The sequence below is a fragment of the Neopsephotus bourkii genome, unplaced genomic scaffold (genome assembly GCF_033783945.1).
Source record: "Neopsephotus bourkii isolate Nb327-2 ecotype Australia unplaced genomic scaffold, CSIRO-AGI_Nbou_v1 NB_1350, whole genome shotgun sequence".
Lineage (NCBI taxonomy): Eukaryota > Metazoa > Chordata > Aves > Psittaciformes > Psittacidae > Neopsephotus > Neopsephotus bourkii.
In genome coordinates, this window is record NW_026901829.1 from 2,679,733 (window position 1) to 2,699,240 (window position 19,508).

Consider the following 19,508-nt stretch of genomic DNA (forward strand, 5'->3'; position numbering starts at 1 on the left):
ACAACAACAACAAAAAAGGGGGAGGGTGTGATGTATGCATGCAGAGCAGACTCTGCAAATCCTGTGTGATGATGATAGCACATACAACAAGCTAGAACACCCAAGTGTTTACCTTTTACACTATATCAGAGTTAAACAACTTTCTCCCAGCAGCATTCTCAGATACACAGAGCAGCATGTTTTCCCACAGATCTCTACCAGTCTGTAGTCTCAGGAATCAGAGCAAACCCCATGGTCTGAAGGGCACTGACAGAGTTCATAAGCCACACAATGCTCCTGTCCGCTCTTCTTCCTTTTGAGACAGTTTCCAAGTGCTCCAGAAGCCTTGCTTAGAGCTCCTATTGCTAAAATGCATTTCACACAGCACCTTCCCCTCTGCTATAGCTCTTCCTTCCACAACTGTTCTTCCCTCTAAACTGTTAAACCAGTTGTAAAATTAAAGGATACTCAACCTAGCCCAAAGGGATTATTCAAAATTCCCATCATCCACACACTTAACAGATTTGTTTCACTAAGACCTTCCCCTCTCGCCCAGAAAGACAGAGAAAAAGCCAAGTTACATAGAAGTTAAGGTGCCAAATTATGGTGATACTCTCAATTCTCGAATAAGTGGTATTTCCAGTGACACAAGTAATGATATTCCAAGTATTTAGGACTAGTAAACCTTGGAATCTCTACTGCATTCCCACATGTATCACATCAGGAAGCTTTCCCAGAAACTAAGGATGCTGTTTCTTTTCCTACATCTCTAAAGTACACACTTCCTAGACCCAACTCATTCATTCTCCAGTTTATCCATCCTCACTCTCCTTTTCATTCAGAAAAAATAAATACTGGGTTTGCCTCTGGAGTAGGACAGCTCAGATATCTTTCTCTACATACATTTAAGACAGACCAAACTTCAACTCAGCTTTGCTTTTCATCAGTTTGGTCCTCCACTATGCCCACAGACAATGCCTGCTAATGATTGCCGTGGAACATATTGAAACAAATTACCAAATCTATTGCACCCATGGAGGGGAAAGGGCATGGGTATTATCACATAAGCACAGAAGGACTCTTTTTTCTTTTATTTAAAAAAATGCTTTTTGGTATATTCAGATTCTTCAAGACCAACCTATTTAAATAAAAATGTTCATCTTAAACCAAGGTCCTCAAATAATTCCAAAGCCATAGCTGACATTAGATCAGACTTGCATCAACTTATGCACATTGTCACAAGGAGTGGCAAACAGCCCTTGTAAACTGAGAGAAAGCTATGCCCACAGACCACAGCGCATCAAGGTATTCAGTACTGGCTAAATCTAATGGGAGACAACCCTCCAAAATGCACCATTGTCACTGAACAACTTACATGTAAACCACTTATGCATTTCTAGAAGAGAATATTTTATGCACACACTACACATGAGCAATCTGCAAAGACTAAATAGCACACACAAAATAACCAAAGAGAATTAATAAAAGCATACGGAAGATGCTACACTTTTTTCTCCTCCTGTGATCTCATTTCAGTAATTCACAGTTATTTCTACATATTTTAAGCGTCCCATTTGTAAATAATGAATACAGGAATACACTGCTGGAACACACCATTAGTGCATGTATGGGGACTCATCATTCAGAAATGTGAGTTAATGAATTATGTTTGTTTATTTATACATTTTTTATATTGTCTATGTGATTAAATCAAAACAGAAAATCATAAGAATATTTGCCCTTAATTAGTAAGGTTGTTTATGCAGGCTGAAAGGTAAGCATGTGTTTCTCCCTCTCATTTTTATTTATTACAGATGAACAGCATTGCATTATTTGTACTCTTCAAATCATGAAAGCATACAAAATAATCACATCCCCCAAGACTTCTAACGCTACAGTTTCCCCTCCCCCTAAAATTTCATCACTACAATTTCAATTATGTCATGAGGTGGCCCTCTGCCCTAGTTCTTCCAAGCAGGAATGCATAAGGCCATTTGACAGAGGTCTTAAATACAGAATCCAAATTAGGATTGAAAAAAAAACAAAACAGAAAAACCAAAAAACCAAAAACCCACAAACACCCCCCCCCCCCCCAAAAAGACCCCCACCAAAACAAACAAGCCCACAACGCACAGAAAGCCACACCACTCTATGTGCTTTATCCCCAGGACAGCACTACAGTTGTTCCAGTCTCAGGAGCATTTGATGTTTCTAGTATCACCAGCTCTAATACACCCTTTATTACATGCCCTTTCAGTACTCTTTCATCTATCTATGGTGTTGATGCTAAGGCACAATAGCTGCAATATTCAGGAATATTTCAGTACATTGCATCACTTTTCTGAATCATTTAACCAACCACTGCTATTTCTACAATACAGCACATCATGTCAGAGTTTGCCAAATTCTGCAGATGATCTCCATGTGACATGAGCAAATTTAACAAGAACAGCCAACTAAATTTTTCACAGAGATAAACTGTATGATACGCATGGCACATCTGCATTTCCAAGCAACTCTTTTTGCTCAGCAAGGAAGGGCAGCAGGTGAGGAGACAACACCATCATGACATCCCACCACAAGGATGGGACCTTCTGCAGATGGATGGAGCAGGTCATGAGGGTCAGTAGCACTGACACACAAATTTGACAAAGTCCACTTGCCACAGCATCAAGCAATAAGCTAGCAAGGATTAGATCAGATAGCAGATCTACAATTGTTTATAGCCCATGACTCAACTTTCTCTCGTGTACAGTGACCTTTAAGGATGACAGGAAAAGAAGAGGGGCATCCTTGTATGTTAAATTCAAACAATCCATTATCCAAAAGAGTAACTGACATCTGAGTCTCCAAATCTACCTAAGTAGCAAAACAGCAATAGTCTACAATGTCCCCAAAAGGCCGTAACAGAAGAAATTTGATTGTTTCCGTGCTCTTGGTATCTTGTGAAGCATGTGCAATTTTCCTCAAAAAAGTAACAACCAAGTCATAAGGTAGGAGACACAGAAATAGCATGATCATCAGCACAAAGAGGATATTTTAAGACCTCCTTCAGTGCTTAAGTTCAGTTTTGCAGAGACAAAATGTAGCTGGTATTTGCTTAGGAAAAGCTCTGAGGACATCAGAGCTAGAGGAACCATGCATCACTGTAACACAAAAAAACTCAGGATTACCTCAAAAGTAGCGTCCAAATACTGTTCATCTCCTCTACTTCACATCAGAATACTTGGAAAACAAAACCAGAGCAAGGTAATGCAGAAATGAAATTGCTTGGAGAGCCTGAAGGGCACACTGAACAGACTCTTTTTCCATTAATAGAATTCACAGTAGAAAATGACTAATGATAATACTTGAGGTCCAGAAGATAAAGTTTGGGGAACTGGCCTTTTATGCATTTCAGATAAAAAGCCAGTTTGGTCATATGCGTGCCAAGATAGCCTTGAGGAGATGACAAACCAGATGAGAAACTTTAAAAAGAAAAGAAGTTTGTGAGCAACCACGCAAGACAGCAGTGTTGAAGAGGTATATCCAAAAAAACAGGATCAAACTTTTGTGTTTGACATCACAAACAAAAGACAAGCCAGAGTTCAGTAAACAGTAAATGCAATTCTGCACAACCTTGTTATCTCTTTATCTTGGCAGTTAAACCTATGTGAGGGAGTGCAAAGAGGTCACAAAATGCTATCAGCACAGGTTATTAAATGTTCCTTTTGCATTTATTTTATAGCAGGATAAAACTTCAGGTAGCAGAGAATTAAACACCAGTAAGTTAAAAGGACCAGGACAGATTTTTGAGAAATCATCCTGACCTCCATCAGCAAGGGGAAATATTTCTTTGAGAATTTTTGCACTCTTACTTAGCCACTGTTGGGCAGGTCAGAACAGATTTGGTCTTAGCACGTTAGCAAAAGCAAATGGCAAAGACAAGGATTCTTCCCTTCCAGATAAATATGGCCTGAAGTAACAAAGCGTATTTTTCAGGGGGTTTGTCTTTCTATCCCACAACCATTCATTACTACTCCATTATTCTGGGAGTTCTGGGAGTTCAATTTACAGTCTGGGAATTCAGGTGAAATCTTGGCCTTACTGAAGTCAATAGTACATTCTTTCAAATTTCAAAGGTAAAGGATTTTCTATTTATCTCTGGTGTTCCTCCACCCCACCTCTTCACCCCCCTTTTAGATCATTATATTCTGATTTTGAACTTTAGCTCCTTTTCACATCTTGCCCAAGAGATTTTGCTTCTCTCTTCTGAAAGCATCTTTATCTCACTTCAAGTTATGATTGTTGTCATGACTTCAAGAAAAACCAAACTGTTGTCCTACCTGCACATTTAGTAAGCACAGAGTAGGACGTGAAGCCTTCAGCTCTTACAAAAATGGGAGAGGAAGGATGCTCTCGCTTAGTAGTTATAGGGTATCTCCAGAAGCTACAGATAGTCCAATAAGACTATTTATTGAATTAACCAGGCAAGCAATTTTTTTTTCCACAATGATAAGCAAAACAACTATATTCAAAGTTGACGGCTACAGAGGAGAAAATATAGGCCTAGGTCCTGTTTTTAATATTGCCTGAGAAACAAAGGCAGAAACCAGTAGCTTGCTGCTTTTCCCGTGTGTTTTACACCGCTTTTCCACCTTATTTCAGCAGCAATGGGAATAAGGACAAAAGCAACAGCAAAGAACAAAGCATGAATCCCATTCTTGCAAAAAGAGGGAGGGGGGAACAAAAGACAGAAGTGGAAAGACTACTTATAGCAATTATTGTCAAGTATTTTTGCACTTCCTTCCTTAATGTAGCGCCTTTCCTACAAGAAAATCTGGAAATAGTTCTGAGAGGCTCTTGTTGCAGGGCAAGGAAAAAGGAAAACTGTAATAAGACTATGCAATGAAGATAAATTTTCCCAATAAATGCAAGCTACAGGAAACACATAGAGGTCAAATAAAACTATTATTTGCCTTTTCAAATACTATTTTCTTCAGCTGCCAAATAGTAACATTATGAAGCCATTTTAGACAGTAAAATTTCACCTTATATTAACCTTCCATATTAAGTAAACAAACCTTTCTAGCCAATAAGCATCTCTGTGAACTCTCCAAGATGATAAGCAATACCTTAATTACACTCATTTACATGACTTTGAAATTGTTCCAGACCAAAGTCATCAACTACAAGGTCAAAGAGTGTGGAAATCTAAAATAAGGAGAAATCCATAGTCAGACAGTTCACACAAGCATATGGTGCAGCATCATTTTTACTCAGTTTGTAAAGGGTCAGGGATACCAACCAAGTGCTTGTCTTCTCACCAATTACCTGAAAAAAGCAAATCTCTGAAGCACCAAAGACTGCAACCGTATCCTTTCCTTTTTTGAAGACTATCTGAAGTTGAAAACAATGGACATTTCAGAATTGTTTTTAATGCCTCATGGCCAGTCAAGCTGTATGAATACCTTACACAAATATTTTACCATATTCTAACTGAAAGGCACAATGCAAAACAGATATTAAAAAAAAAAGAAAAAACCCCACAGCTGACTCACTGATGACAACAACATTTGATAGTCCTGTTATATTCAATAATGTTAAACCATTTTGCTGAGATTTATCCAGTGATGGAATGGTAGAAAAGAAGCCATCATACTGACTCTACATCACTGAGCTTCGTGAACTGTGCAGACTCACAGAGAAGCCCAAACCCAATAAAAATTACTACCTAGACTTCCACTCTCATCAACAAAACTAGACCATATCCTTATGGGGGAAAAATATCCTATATGAAGTCCTAAGTACACTCTCTAGCATACTACTTGAAAACATTTATTATTCTATTCATACTATGCTTAGATCAGGAAATGCTAATTACATTCAAGCAGCAATTATAAAAATTTTAACAATGACTGTTGCGAGACACTTCATAAAGTATGTTCTGCCTTGAAACAGCAGAAAAGCAGACACAGTGTCCATCCCACTCCTATATTAGATAATGGCTTGGGTATGATCAATAGCAATCAGATTAGCCAAAAATATAGCATGCATACACACTGCACTAATGGATCATTTCAGGATTGTACTTTGTGTATTATAACCATGAAAATATTACAAATATGCATATATGAAAATCTAAAGTACAACTTTTGGATTTAGGCAATCCCGTATCAATGCAGTGCAGCTGACAACATTTTCTTCGTGTTAAATTAGATAAATCTCCCTGCACCCTCACTTTACTAGCCAAGCACTTTTTACACATCTCTCAAGCCAACAACCTTCTGCAATTTAAGTATGATTTAGTGCAAGAGAAGCAATGAACATTATAAAATTTATGCTTGTTCACCTTCTCTCCGTACAGAGAAGGGCAAGATGTTTTTTTACGTAAATATGTATTAGATTCAAATCATTTAAATAGATATTATTCCATAGAGAACATGATGCTGCATATGCCCGTTTCAGCTCCATGTTACTAAATAAACCACAAGATAATGATGTTGTCTTGCTCATTCTAAAGGACACTGAAAATATTTCTGGGTATTTCCAAAAGAAAAGAATTCCTTGGGGGGGGGGGCTGGGAAATGGAAAAACTAAGGTGGCTCTTACAAAATAAGATAAGGTAAAGACAAGTTACTCACAGATCACAAATCAGTAAATCTCAGGAACAGGCCACATCTGTTATAGCAAACATATACCTCATGTATGTGGAGCAGTCTTTATAGCATCAATATCAAGTCATTACTACCTTCAGATTTTACTTTTATTTTCCTTAAAATGGAGGAAGGGAAAAACAATCATTGTTTGCAAGGAGAAAACGAAGAATTTTTAGACAGAGGACTGACTATAAAAATTAATGTAGGAATGCTAAGTGCACAGCACCAAATATTAATTTAATGCGATTTTATTTCTCAGTTATATTCAGCTACAAGTGTTACTGTTTGAACAGAGCAGAGAGAGAGAACAGGGAAAACTTAATTTTTTCTTTTTTTTTTTTTTTTAAGAGAGCTTTAAGCATTACTTTTAAGTGAGCACATCTCTGTGCTTTTCACAAAATACAAAGGAAGTTAATCAGTATGTTACCACAAACTGCATTTACAGTTAACAATTTAATTCAAAGGTGTGTACTCATTTAAAGTGAAGAAGACTGTCACTGGTCTGGAAGCATTTGGGCCACAGTCAGTTACGTTATAATACAGTCTGACCTCTACTTGATTTTAAAATAGGATTATCACCTTCAACTATGTATGAACCTTGAACATTATCAAAAACAGTTTTATTGCATCAACGATTTATTAATAGTCTTATATTAATAGTAATGTAACTTTGATTTTACAAAGTCATAAAGATGATGAGAAATACAGTCAAGACTTACTGTGCTATCTATTTTATTTTAGGCTTAGAAGGCAACCTCATAATGCAGTCACCGGAACTATCTGGAGAGTAACAGCTATAAAGGAGAAAACAACAGAATACACATGTATCATCCCACTTCAGCAATGGAGTGGGAAAGATACAGAAGCACAACAAAGTTAAGATAAATACCAAAATCTTTTAAAAGCTGAAGTTCTCCTGTAGCTGACCATGTCTGGAACTGGAAAACTGCTCATGCTGAGGCAGGTAACCTCTGGACAAGCACATTAACAACAACTGCTAGAACGAAAAAGTGTGAACTCTGAGGAGTAGCACACTCAGCTAGATCCCCCTTCCAAGTGAAGCACTGGCAAGGGACCAAATGCTACAGGCTCGCATTCAAAACAAACCTGAACCAAGAAGGAAGTGTTTCTCCCAAACCTTTCTGGTTCAAAACACTTGCCGCTGCAGCAGCCCTGCTGTGTTCTTCGTGTTGCACGGTCACTTTTATAGCTGTTAGCCCCATTACAACACAGTTAGCAGTTTAAACAAAGAGCAACTAAGAAAGTACAATATTCTATAACTGGCATTTACAGCATCGGCCTTGGACTTCTAATCTTTACCAGACAGGCACACAAATCAATCTATCAGCTCATAAAGGTATGCTTTTTAACCTCTAAAACAGATGGGATTGGCCAGAAACGTCTGGCATGTCAAACTGCTAATCACTGCTGCCCTTTGCACAAAATAACCCACTTAAGTTGAGGCATGGTTGCACTGTAACAGACATTAGTCTGTGGGAAACCCATTTAACTGTCACATACTCCTGCCACTCCTGCTCTCCCTTAATTAAGCCTAATGCCTTATGCTTTGACCTTTTGTTCTAGCCTATTAACCCTATCTAGTACAAGTTCAAATATGTTAAACTTAAGTTTGCTATAAAATATTAAATGTCAAGCTACAGACAGAATGAGGGATGTTTCTCCACCCGGCAAGTTACCAATCCCTTCACCAGATTTCCTATGATGACAAAAATGGAAGCACTGTGCTAGTCCCCAAAGACAAAATATACTCAAATTAATCAGCTAATCAGTTCCACAGCAAAAGCATGGAGTTTCTTCTACTTGCACAGTCTACTTTTTCCTCTTCAGAGGAAGAAAAAAAAATGTAGTGAAACTTCTGTTTGCCATTTCATATCCTCAGGCTTTACGGTTTTGTCCAACAAGAAAAGCACATACTATCAGCCAAGATCACACTGCACTCATTTGTTGTTCTCCAAAACCTATCATTAAAAATAAGACTTAATTGGTATACAGTGACCAATTCCTCCTCAATTAAAGGCTGCCTCTGACAACCTTGTTCCTACTGAGTCACCACCTTAATCTTGCTACTTACAGATGAGAATTAAAAACTAACAGTAAGTGTATCTTCAAGTGAGTTAAAGTTTCGCAGACTTGCATAAACTTAACAAGGACACAAGTTACACATTTTAGATCGCTGCTACATTATTTTCCTTTGCTGCAAGCTCAAGCTCAGCACCACTGTCTTCCCCTCTTATATCTCTTACTTCATGAAGGTTACACTGTATCAGTCTTCCCCTCTTGTATTTCTTACTTCATGAAGGTTACACAGCATCAGTAAGATCAACAGTTACATTTGTAAAGCAGCACTGTTTTGGAGAAAGACCACCATAACGGCCCAGAGCTTAAAACAAGAAGTCTAATTCCACTGACCAACTCTCAGCATGACTCCGCATTAAAACTATTTATAATGCTATGCAATTCACACTTGTATATCAACACACGTATTCTACAATTAGTACTTATAACCAACAAACCAACCTGTTTCCCAACACCCCCCAAAAAACCCAATACATAGCATGTAACTGTTTTATAATATTGGTTAGAAATGGAAAAGAAGAATGCAAACTGTATCAGGATCACCAGCCATGTATACACTGACAAACAAGCTTTCTTAAATCTTTAGCTTAACCACCTCACTGGTAAGTTGAATACTTGATGCCAGACCCTCATTTACAGCTTACACGTCTGCAACTCTGACTAAATAGAACTGCTTCTAAACAGAGGTGACAATCTTGAAACAAATCTTTGAAGCACTTTAACTATTTCTGAAGATATGAAAGATTTGAAAAGCCTGTTGTCACAAAAGCCACTGTCTACTAAATTCTGTTAAGGCTGTATAAGTGACCATCTGCTGCTGATCACAACAATTCTCAAGTTGTAAATAGCTAATTAATTAATGATGCTTTAATTCCAAAGTGCCCATCTTACTGATTCTGAGACCAGCAAGTAACACAGTTAATTTCCTTAAATACAATTACTCAGACAACTTAGAAGCACTACAGCAATGCTAGACACTCGTTTTTAATTTTTCGGGAGTCAGATACAAAACATTATTGGGAGGGCAGGGGAGAAGGAACAGATCCCTCATCTTAATTTCCAAAACACTGATTCTGAATAAGCCCAAACCTCCCCAATTTGCAAAGTGCCAATATTTTCTAATTATTTCACTTTGCTACATTCTACTATGTCGAAGATACTCAAACTAAAGTACATAAATGCTATACAACACTATATTCAAATGAAGTCAAGGATTTATTTATTAAAAAAAAAAAAGAAAGATTTATTCTTGCATCTGCAATCTGTGTCATTGTGACAGATATGGGAGAAATTTTGCAGGCTGGGATTTTCTGTGACTGCCTCCAGCTTCTAGACCTTCCCTACTAATGCTCACAAAAGTTGCCACTGGAGGCAATGCAAATGAGTCCTAAGAGAGACCAGAAACAAAACAACAACTGTTTGTCAACCATTACACGCCCAAATTGTATTCTTTATGCTCATCAGGATTCTCAAGTTCTTAGCCATGTATGTAGGCCCACCGAGTACAGTGGGGCTACTCAAGTGTATAAAATTACTCACAAACCAAAGTGCATATACATAAGCAATCACTGGACAACACTCAGGGAATTATTCCCCAGTATCAAAGAAAAATAGGATTTAGGAAATGGGAACCAAGGGAGCAGATCCAAACAAAATGACAGCAGTGCTAAATGTCTACAAGCCACTGTAATGTAATATCTAATAATGATTATACGGTGACAGTCCCTTGCTGCAGAAGCTCAATTTGGATATGTTTTATTTAAAAAGTAGAAGAGATTGTAGCACAGTAAATTTTATTTAATCTTCTCTTTCATTCCGAAATTATATGTACATCAAATTGTTCTCTATTTAGCAGCTACCTCCTAAACAAGTAGGCTAAATCTTCAGGGTTTATCAGCAAATTCCACACAAAAGGTTCAAATGCTACAAAAATATTTATTTCTCCTTAATCAGTACACTCTAAAAAAAAAAAAAAAAAAAACCAACAAAATAAAATTAAAAAAAAATTCTTACAGTAAAAGAGGTGGATTAGCTTGAAAATTTATCACTTAAAACATATTACAACACTAAAAGGCTTGTACATAGCAGCCTGTTGTCCTGTTGCCTGATTCGGCAACAAAAAGAAGCAACCCCAAAACAATGAGACAAGGTAAATAACCCAGACAAATTATTTACCTTGAAAGCTGTCCCATCGGGAAAGCTCTTCCTTCAGGAGTCCAAGGATGCATTAATTTTCTTCCTTAACAATTCCATGCTTTATCTGAAAAAAACAGCAGAAATTGCCCTATGAAAGTCCACACACTGATTTTTCATATCCAATATACTACTTTCTTATTGTTGGTGCAATAGAATGCAATGCTTAAACCGCTAGCAAGAATGCCAAATAACATTTCTATTCAGAAGAAAAACATAACTCCAAACTTCAGAAATCAAAGCCTTCCAAACGAAACCATCAGTAATACAAGTAGAAACAAACGGCGTTGTCTAGACTTGTATTGACTAAGTCAACAGTATTTCTGCAAGAACAAAATCCATGTTCAACTGATTCAAAGCCACTCTCTTCTTTCCATTCAAAAACCAGCTGTGACATGAAAGCCCTCCTTCCTATGCAGTAATAGCTGCTTAACACTTCAAACTTGCACCTACAAATGTCAAAATCATAAAGAGCCCCTATTCTTTTAAATATATATACACACAAGGAAAAGAGCACAGTATAACTGGTGAATGTAATGCTAAACACTGCAAAATTAGTTAAAAAAAAAAAACCCAGTAGAAATTACAATATTTGCTTTTGATACGTTTAGGAATTATATAGTACATGATATTATAGTTATAAGACGTTATTCATCACAAGTACCACCTGAAAAATTCTTCTCACCACTTCTCTACTAAGTTTTGCTAGAAGATGCAAACTTACAGCTAGCCCTGGTGGTCATTGTTATTTGCATTGCTTTAGCCTTGTTCTTGTGACAAGTCACATTATTAAAGGATACGTTAAATCTTGTGCCACCAAGGTACTACCCAAAGAGCACATTTATTCCGCACAGAGGCAAATATAACTACAATAAAAATATAGTTGAAGAAAAACAAACAAGCCCCCCCCCAACAAATGACACATTAAAAAAAACACATATGTGTATATACATACATATATACACACACACACACACACACATATGACACACACTTTCTCCCCTGTTTGGCTGAACTTTCCCCTTCTCCTGGTTTGCATAGCGAGAGCTCTCTCCTCTTTTCCACACTTTTAGCTTCTGCTCTCACAAAACTTGCATACAAAAGCCTTTTAAATACAGGGTTTCTTTAGCATAGAGGACCCCACTGGTAGCTCTGGGTCCACAGGGTGGAGAGAGGCAGAGTGGGAAGCATGTGCACTGTGGACAGCCTTCAGCATTTCCCCTTGCCACAAAACCACCTGGGCTAATGCCAGCTTAGAGAAAAACATCTAACTCTGACCACTACTATGTGTTACATTAGGGAGGAACCAATAAGAAAATACAGTAAATAAAATAATAAAAACCCAACCAACCAAAACCCAACCAACCAACAGGTGTTGATAGACGGGTGGTCATCCAAAGGAAGACCTATTCAAAGGTTTCAAGTATATGAAATAACAGAGGCATGCTTGACTACTGCCAGCATCAAGACCCAACAAAAGCAATAGAGCTAATTAAGCTGAAATAAGTAGTCAATACTCTGAAATACTACATGTAGACAGTATTTCAAATCTTTCCCCTATGCACACCACAAAATAAAAAGACAGTTTGCACCACAGAACAGTAGCAATCCTCAACATTTGGATTCAATTAGGGGAAAGAAAAAAAAAAAAAGCTATCATTGCAGTCAAAATAAACATGGAAATGATAGGTAGAGTAATGAAAGTGGTAATAAACATAGTTCAAAGCCTTTCCAATCCCATTTCACTGAAAGTGCAAACAAGCTGGATGTGAAATCTTTTGTGACCAAAGGAAAAATGGAAGAGGTCCCTCAGAGCAGAAGGAAGCAGCACTTAAAAATATATTCACCTTTTCAAGTCACCTTAATTCAAGAAAAATAGCACCAGTATTTTTCTTCTATAGTATAGATGTAGACAAACTTTTTTTTCCTGATCACTGCCAAATGGCTTTATTTAAGTAGTTCTACTTTCAACAGAAGACAAATTTGTATTTAGTGGGAGGGAAACACAACAAACACCTCACACTGTATTGCCATCAGGGTCCACTGTATAGACAGGACTTCCTTTAGGTCAGCATTAGACAGCCTTTCCTGCATTGTCCCAAATGCAGGTTTAAAAGTCTGCAAGAGTTCAGAACAAGAGACACAAAAGAATTTGCTGTTTCTGGCAGATAATTCCATATTCCTTCACTAATACTTGAAAAAACAACACCAACAACCCAGAAAAAGGAAAGCCTAGAATAATACTTTATTCCCCAAAACTTCACCTCACTTGTGTTGCACACCTTAATAGTTCTTTTGAATGCTGAATTTTATATATATTATGAACTGCTGCAAGTGGGACAGGTGATGACATGAACATCATCAACAGGACAGTCTCCTGGGGCAAGAATGGTCATTTCTTTCTACCTCGGAGGCAAGCCTTCCTTTCTACCACTGAAAAGCCTTTTCAGTTTCCTTTCCCACTCCATTTTCTCAGTGGGGTGGGGCACAGAGAAGTAGAAACTCCATAGCCATAAATCTTAAAAAGTTCACTGTGAAAATGCCAGCATCTGAGCAGCAGTACCAGCCTAGCACTAACAAGAACAAAACTACTGCTATTGCTCTCTTGCAAGCAAGGAAAACTACTTGGACACATTTTACAACAGAAATTCACTAAACTCCTTATTTGTTTTCAAATAACAATTTCTGTTGAGACCAAAACACATTTCACACCTAGCACTTGATCTCTCATGTCTCCCTTGTAATTTTCTTTCTCGACAGGGGGAAGAGCAGCCCACCAGAAGTCTTCCCCCAAAACAGACTTTCTTTTCTACACTAAACTCAACCACTTAGAAACTGGTGACTAACAGAAGTTCTGTAGCTTCCCCTTTTAATCTGATTTTGTTTATAAACAAAATTGGTTTTCCTCTGCTGAAGACAGTGTTATTTAGAAATAAGTGTAATGAAAACAGTTTCTCTCAAGACAAGCAACTAAACAGGAGCAATGAACTCCAGTAACAATTTAAGCATGAAAAGACTATGCCAGGAGGGGGCTGACCCAAACTAAGATGGCTAGCAACAGCTTCTTCCCCTTCCTACACATGAATCATTTATTTACATGAGTCTTAGTTCCAATTCTCCTTCTTCAACCATCAAGCCAATCGACCTGCAACAGTCAGCCAAACAAATTACCAAATTATAATTCTTTCAAGTGCTAAATAGGCCTGTTAATGTTTCTAAGTATGTGAAATAAATAATCTAGAAACACTAAAGCCCGGGCATTCACCTTTACCAAAAGAATTCTGCCTGCTTCTCCTCAGGCAGATCTTCCCACCAAAGAATGCAAGAAAGATTTTACACAGTCACAGACATCCACCTGAAGTACTGCCTGCCACCCATAATACCTTCTTTTCTAACTGCATTTTCAAATGCAGCTAGCAAAACCTTAACACCATAACAGCCAAAAGCAACGACACAAGCCTTTTAAATACTTCCCTCGATTTTCTTCACATTTGCCATAGGCAGGCCAACACAGTTCAGATAGTTACTGTTCTTATCATTTTGGCCTACTGGCAGGAAGAAAGAGCAAACCACAAACACTGTTACCATTAACCTTTATGTCTTTAGTTTAAGACTGTTTAGACAGACTCTCAAGTTTATGGTTTTTATCTGTTTTATACATTTGTGAATATTCTTTCATACCTTTTCCTCCTGCCCAGTCTTCATTCCCTACCTACATTATCTTTTCACTTGCCTGTCATTAAACCCCTGCTGAGCAATAATGATTCATCCTTCAAAATTTGCACTTCTTTTCCCAAAAGGGTATTTATCCTTTTTTAATCCATAGGATAATTACCCTATTTATCCCACCTATTGCTCATCATCCAGCATGTGCCACCCAGCAGCAAAGGGGCTTGTGCCCCCACACCAGGCACCCAGCTAGGATCCCCACACTCTCCCTAGTCTCTGCTCTGGACTCCCTCTGCTCCCTTGTACATTCACATACGGGGGGGGGGGGGAACCCAAACCACAAGCCACTTGGGTTTTGAGGTTCAGGCAAGTTCCAATGAGCTATTCTAAACTGAACAAAATATTAGCCTTCGCATCATCTTGGATATCCCTACAAGGAGGTGTCAAGCTCAACCCTTGAGCAAGGCAGCTGACTGTGGGAAATGCAACTCCTTGGCTTTGCCTTGGGCAGGTTTATACATGTGCTCGGCACAACACAAAAAGAGTTTATCTTTTGATTTAGTAGTGTCCTGCACTGTCACTGGTAAAATTAACAGCACTCTCACTGCTAACAATAATACAGCTGGTATGACAGAAACCTTATGCCAATGTTCAAAGCCAGAAAAAGAAAGTTAGCTCTGGAAAGGCAAAACAAGCTTTAAGCAAGCAAGCTGTTGTCAATTTTTAAGCCAATCCCATATTAAGCAAAACCTACAGGTAAATATGATCACTATAAAGTTAATTCATGTTTGAGTTCTACAACATTTACTGAATCACTTAAAAAAACAAAACAAAACAAAACAAAACAAAACCAAACCCACATTTTCCTTGGTGCCTTTTATAGAACAGATTTACCCTAAACAGAGCTATCAAACACCACAGGTGACACAGCCAACATTTAAATCATGCATTTGAGTTTACTATATAAAAACATTAGTTCACTTTTACTACTTTATCAACATAGTCTTTATGATCATAATAAATTTGGGTTAGTGCATCTCTCACTTCAGAAAAAGAAACAAGTATGGGGAGCAGAAAGGAAAGACATGTTTCCACCTGGTAATTTCCTACCCCAAGTCTAAGAGAGGGGAAAAAAATTAAAATCCCACCAGTACAGTTTGGCATTTGACAGCATCTTGTACTTGGTGCATGCATAGTTCTATGCAAACCTGAATGCTATTGACAGCTCTCGCTCATCAGGTAACTCGGCACTGTAGTCCAGTCTAACAGGTCAGCTTTCACTCCTACCTGGAACAGGCAGTCACCGCACGTTAGCTCTTCCACCTCATTCCATAGAAAAAGCATTTCACTCACAACAAACTTGCTGCCTTGCTTTGAAGTCAACTTCAATTCTATCTCAAGAAACCATTGATAAAATAACAAGTCAGACTTCTCAACCACAAGTTTAAGAAGACATCAACCCCAGACAGCAAAAGTCCCAAACCTGCCCGAACACTGTCTGGACAAGAACTTTTGCCCTCAGAGATGTCAAATCTTGCTGTCCATATAGCAACGATTACTCAGCTGCCATTAAATCCGATTTTAACCACCAGATATCCTCAGCTCAGAAGGCTTTGGTCATATGGCATCTTAATGTGCCACTTTCTATTGTGTTCAGCCAGCCCTAGAAATAGTAAATCGCATTTGAATATTAAAGAAAAGTGTTTTCTACCACTCACTCAAGGATATGCTGCCTCCTTTCCACAAGTGACTGCTTCTCCACAGGTCTTTGCAGACTGGATTTGCACTCTTTGTTAAATAAAGCTTTACAGTATCTCTGAACATTTATAGTGCCATGACTCAGTTAAATTCTAATCAGCCTGTGAGCTGTCAGACACTGCAAGCAGGTTCCCTCAAAATAAAACAAGGAATAATATATAGTCTCCAGATTCCAGAAAGATGAGGCAGGAAGGGACAACTTCCACTTCAGCTTTCCTAACAACAACTTAACCCCAAAGCCAGCAATCCTACCAGAACTTCAACATGCTTCAAGCATTTTAGCTGATGACTTACTGAAATTAAAAATCTAATAAACCATCAGAATCCACGATGCAGAATCCACGAGAGGTGCAGCACAGACACGAGGCTGTTCGCACCTGACAAAGCTGTCCCTTATTTTGTCCACACTAGGCTTCTTTAGGTTTCACCACTTTCCAACTTAAATCACCTACTGACACTTAAAAAGAACAGCCTCAAACAACATGTTCCGTGGGGAGAAAAGGGGAGAGGGCGGCAATTAAAACGGAAAATGAAAATCACCTTTAAAGGGCTTCAGGGACACAAAAACACGTCTGGAAAAAGTAACCTTTAGTCTAGAAGGGAAACAGCGACGTCCCTAAGGAGCCCGAGGCAATGAGAAGGCATCTTTGGGGGAAGCAGGGAGCCTAGCGCCTGTCACCGACAAGAGGCGACGGAAAAAGCACCTCGGGCACCGGCCGCTCGCCCGCAGGTCAAGGCGGGGCGGGCGGTGGCACACGGCCGGGGGGAGGCGAGAAGGGACTGTAGCCTTGCCCGCAGCTGCCGGGAGAGCAGCTGGGCGGCAGCGAGGGGTGGCGGGCGAGGCGGCGGGGCCGGGTTTGCCTCCCCGCACCACGGGCGGCCGCCGCAGCCGCTGCGCACAGAGCTTGCGGCTCCTTAAATACTTCAAACGCACACCGGGAAAAGCAGGAGCAGGAGAGTGTCCCTCCAGAACGGCGACCCCGGCCTGCAGCCAGCGCTCGGGAAAACACTCAAGGGTCTCGGGGGAAAAGACTAATAACTTTTCCGTCCCTCCCGCTCCCCCAGGCCCACCCTGCCCAGCCAAACTTTCAGCTCGCACCGGCTGTGCGAGGTGCCAGAGGAGCGGCCGTCACCGGAAACAGCCCCCGCCACCGCCAGCCCCGCGCCGGGCTCACCCCGGCATTGTTCCCCGCCGCCGCCGCCCGGCAGCGCGGCCCGGCCCGCCCAGCTCGGCCATTTCCCCGCCAGCCACCGCGGCCGCCGGCAGCGGAGCGCCGCACTCACCCTGCAGCGGGTCCGCGCACCCTCTCCTCCGCGGCGGCAGCAGCTCCTCCCGGGCGGGCTGCCTGGTGCCTCCGGGAGAGGCTCCGGCGGCGGCTCCCGCGCAGGCAATGGGCACACACACACAGCCCCGGCGGCCGGTGCCGGCGCGGAGAGGAGCGGCGGCGGCTCCCGGAGCCGAGGACCGCGGCTGGGCTCCCCGGCTGCAGGACAGGACAGGACGCGCCGCCTCTCCCCCACACGCCTCCCCCCCGCGTCCGTCCGTCCGTCTCTCTGCTTGTGCGTCCGTCACCCCCTCCCGGCCCCGCGCACATACACGACGAGCTCCGCTCCTGTCCTCTCCGCGTCTCGGGGCTCTGCTGCAATGCCTGCGAGGCTGACTTTCAAAGCCTAACCCGCAGCCGCGATCCTCCCCGCCTTCCACCTCGCCCGCCGCGGCACAGCCCAGCCCCAGCCCCGGCCCCTCCCCGCGCCGCACCATTCATCTCGCCGGCCAACTTTCTTAACCCTTTTCTCACACGCAGCGAGGGGAGGGCGGGGAGAGGAGGGCACGGTGGCGGGGGGAAGGAGGATGAACCCCCGCCCCTCCCGGGGCCGAGGTGGCGGGGCTGGCAGCCGCTGAGCGCCGCGCACGTAGGCAGCTCTCGTAGCCTCCTGCTCTAATTAATCCAACTGAAGGCGCAGAGCCCCCGGGAAACAAACTTAGGAGCGATAGCACTGGAGGACTCGCATTTAATGAAAACAGCGGTGGCTTAAAAATAACACCTTTCCCCCCCCTTGGGGTCGCCTAACGGGGGGGGGGCGGCAGGCGTTACTATTTCTCGTCGCTTTAAAGCCGATATTTTCATGCTTTTCTCCAAAAAACATGCGCTAGAAACTTTCTTTTCCTTTTTCTCTCTGAACGAGAACCCGCGAAGATCCCGCCAGCGCACGGCCGCTGCGCCGGCACCTGCGGCTGCTCCCGGCCGGGCCCTGCTTCCATCCTTGCCACCCTCCCTGCCTCCACCCCCCCTTGGCTCCCTGTTTCCCTACCCCGGCCCTGCCCTCAGGGCTCGGTACCCCCTCGGCCTCCGCGCCCTGGAGAGGGGACAGTCCTTTAAGAGGGACTGCCCCGGTGTCGCGGGCTGGGGAGAGGATGCCCAGCTCCCCCCACAGAAGCAGTTCGGGAATCGGGGGTAGAACGGCTGCTCGCAGCCGTGCTGTTCGCTCACGTGGCAATAAATACAGCTCGGGAGGAAGCCGAACCTTGGGCTGAGCTTTCCAGGAGAGCCAGCCCTCCATTTTGGTAGGTGGCATCCCCACAACCTCTGCTGTCAGAAATGGCACGGTATGTCAAGTTGCTCTTTCGAATTCATTCCCACCAAAGAGGAGAATATGCAGAGATAGTGGCTGAGCTTGGCTGTATAGGCAAAGCTGCAAAGTGTGTGTGACCTTTACTACATCTTTCTATGTGCCTGTGTCTTGGCACTTTGCATGGTGTTTGCCAAATGCATTACAGAATACTTTGTGATACTTCTAGAAGTTAAAGACTGAGGAAAAGAACCTATTTTGTTTACAAGTCGCTTATAAATTGTGTGATGATATCTGCATTAACATACGCCAACATTCTAAAACTCAAAAAAAATATAAATGGTTCATTTGACTAATTTTTTTAGTAAAAGAGTAATATAGTTAACATACAGATCTCCACTTTATAAAGAACACAAAAGAGAGTCATGTTTGTGGAAAGAACAAATTTAACCTAGCGATATCATGAATGAAAATAAATGTGGGAATGTGAAGAAAAATATCTTTCACTTCAGAATGTACAGATTGTGTACAGGCTTACAGCAGAGCTACTAATGTGTTACTTGACCTATTTTTTTAAGCCAATGAAAGATTTAGGTTAACTTC

The 19,508-nt window shown here is 41.1% G+C and overlaps 1 protein-coding gene across 5 annotated transcripts in view; it reads right to left on the bottom strand.

Moving 5' to 3' along the window:
- The window catches only part of NRIP1 (nuclear receptor interacting protein 1), an 82,624-nt gene extending 64,484 nt beyond the window's left edge, over positions 1 to 18,140 (bottom strand). For 3 of the 5 annotated variants that reach the window (XM_061366684.1, XM_061366686.1, XM_061366687.1), the window contains exons 1-2: positions 17,619 to 17,871; positions 10,890 to 10,974 (exon numbers count right to left, since the gene is read on the bottom strand). The gene's annotated coding sequence lies outside the window, so the exon portion shown is untranslated. The other 2 variants (XR_009727423.1, XM_061366685.1) reach the window with 2 other exon arrangements.
- Between the last annotated feature and the right edge of the window lie 1,368 nt (positions 18,141 to 19,508).